Here is a 3,027-nt window from a genome sequence, read left to right as displayed (position 1 = left end):
CGTAAGTTTATTGCGTGTTTATCTTACTGGGTAGGTGAGGTTAATGTTTTAATTATGTTTTTGCTGTTGTAGTTGCTGGCCAGCGTTTATGATGCGGAGTTGGTGCTTAGGTACGTAGCGTTCGGCGAGTCGAGACACCTAGACCACAACAGAATAAGTGTGATTTTCCCCTGCCGTCAGCTAGCGCCCGGGGGCAAAAAGAAGAGTCGGCGGGACGACCATGGATTCGTCCGGTATGTGCCCTCACAGGCCGGAAATTTCAACCGACTAATGCCGACCGAAATTTTCGGCCACGTACCAGTTGGTCCGTTCGTGAGGGTAATACTGGCCGAAATCTTTTCGTCGGTCACCGTCAACCTACTTTGCTGCCCAGCCGAAGACGTTAGTTTTTGTTTGTTTTTTTTTTTGTTTTTTAGTTGTTTTTGCCAACATTTTAATACCGTTAGTATAATATTTTATGTTTTTGCAGGCAGCAGAATGGTGGCTGATAACCGCCGCTAGACTGGTGAACGCCCAATGCGAAATGAGTGTCCCTGCATCATCCGCAACGGCGTTCACCATAAAGCTGCTTGTTATCGAGTACGATCGGCGTAGTGTCGGTGCGCTGGGTAGTCTAACGATATCCGGCACAGTGACCTAATCGACCGTACTTGATGCATTCGTGCATCCTAATGTGTACAGGCTGGCCATCCTGTACACATTAGTGTCTCGGCGGACTGACATAGGGGAAGTCATAATTTATTTGGAGCACCTAATCGATCGGCATGTGGAAGTGATGCCGGTTGTCTTACTAATGGCGCATTCCCATCGTCAGCTGTATGTATAATTTTTTTACATTTTGTTGTTTTACGGATATTATATTAATTTATTTTTTGGTTTTTTTTTTTTAGAAGTGACTGGAGGTACGTGGGTGATATCGACCCACGTTCTCCAAGACTCACCCAAACTCGTGCTGAAATGCACGAGGCTGGCGTGTCTCAGGGACTTGTGAGATTCGGCTAACTCGTGTATGATCGCAATCGCGATTACGTGGACCAACGAGGACACCACATTAAAAAAAACTGTCGACGTGGGAACGTCAGTGGATTAGGCCTACGGGGATATCACTTAAAAAAAAACTGTTGACGTGGGAACGTCAGTGGATTAGGCCTACTGGGGAAACCACTTAAAAAAAACACATCCTAAATGCTATTTCTCATTGGGTGATGTGGAAAATGGTATTAAAAAAATGAGTGTGCTCCTATGTTTTGAATTGTTCAAGTATTTATTTATTTTTTTTTATTATCAGATGGACTGGTTACTGACGGAGGATTAGTACTATGCCAAGAGAAAAGATCACTATGCGGCCAACCCGCCCCCGTTACTACACGTATTCGACATCAGGGTGCACTACCCCTTCGAAAAGGTATCCGGACAATCCGTTCCGGATATAGTCTACCGGAAAGTGCCGGTAGTGACACCCACAAGACGACAGTTGTTTCAATCTACAGTGACGGGGGCTGGCACTCCTCCGGCTGAATTAGGGAAGGACGTAGGGGCTGGGGTGCCTAAGAGTCCTATAGTTAGGGATCTCTATGTCGATGGTGTTTCCGGCGTACCTATTTGTAAATTTTTTTTTTTTTATTTCGTGTAGTTTTTAATAATTTTTTTATTTTATAAATATTATTTTTTTTATTTTTTTTTTTATAGTCAATGAAGTACCTCAGGTCCCCCAGTCGCCTGTGTCTAGTATGTTGCAACATTTTTATTTTTATTTTTATTTTTTTTTTTAATTTTAATTGTTTTTTTTGTTTGTAGTCTTAGAATCACTAGTAAGTACTCCAAAGACTAAAATGGGGCAATTGTTCAGAAAATGCAGTGTGGTGTCTCCGGTGAAAACTAAATTCAGCAGAGAAGAGGAGATTACATTGAAACGACTGGTTCTAAACAATGACCTTATCTTAAGCACCGCCGACGGGCTTAGGAAGCTGCAGAACACCCCGAATTTCAATCACGTACCTAGGACCTTGGCATCCATAAGGACCAAGGTACGTGATTTGAAAAAGCAGCTAGACCGCTCGATGGGTGCGCTGTAATCGGTTAACTTTTTTTTTTTTATTTTTTTTTTTTTTGTTGCCGTTGGTGCTGTTCTAGCCAATAATGGTTACCACGGTAAAAAAAAAAAAACTGTCGACGTGGGAACGTCAGTGGATTAGGCCTACGGGGATACCACTTAAAAAAAACGCATCCTAAATGCTATACCTCATTGGGTGATGTGGAAAATAGTATTAAAAACCTAGGTTAGGTTAGGTTAGTCGAGTTAGAACTCCTAAAACCTATTTACAAACACCTATATTTCTATGGGTTTTATATCCATTTAGGGTTTTATGATATGATATTTCCAATTGTTATTAAACATTTTAAAATTATAAAAGATTTTAAAATTCTTAAATTAAGTTCAAATATTTATATTGATATTGACCTATTTTACTTAGATCCATTTATATGTGAATTATAAAGCTAGGCACTAACTAGTTGGAAAGTTAACTCGAGTAGAGTTAGTTTTAATTCATATTCACTTTGTAACTTAACTAGTTGAATTTAATGTGTAAAATAGTGCAATCTAACTAGTTAGAAAAAAACTAACTAGTTATTATTATTTTTTATTCCAAAATTCCAAAAGCTGTTCCTCGATCATGATATCATGGCTATATGCCTATATAGATATTATTGGCTCATATATTTTATTAATTATTAGCAGGGCTAGGATTTATATGCTATATAAAATTGTAAAATATGCATTTTATATAACAAAATATGCAAAAATATGCATTTAATTTTTTATAAGACAAACACTAAAATATAGTTACAAAAAAAAAAATTAATTTATTAAAAGACATCAATGATAGGCTGTTTGTCTTAAAATAATATAATTTAGAAATAAGATGTATAATTCACATTAACTACGTGTGTGTTACATGAAATAAAATTTATATTTTACAAAATAAAAGTTTTACGAAATATACTATAAAAACATGCATTTTTTAC

Source organism: Acyrthosiphon pisum, unplaced genomic scaffold (assembly GCF_005508785.2).
Source record: "Acyrthosiphon pisum isolate AL4f unplaced genomic scaffold, pea_aphid_22Mar2018_4r6ur Scaffold_21109;HRSCAF=23054, whole genome shotgun sequence".
NCBI classification, from domain to species: Eukaryota; Metazoa; Arthropoda; class Insecta; order Hemiptera; family Aphididae; genus Acyrthosiphon; species Acyrthosiphon pisum.
Note: the sequence above shows the minus strand (reverse complement) of the source record.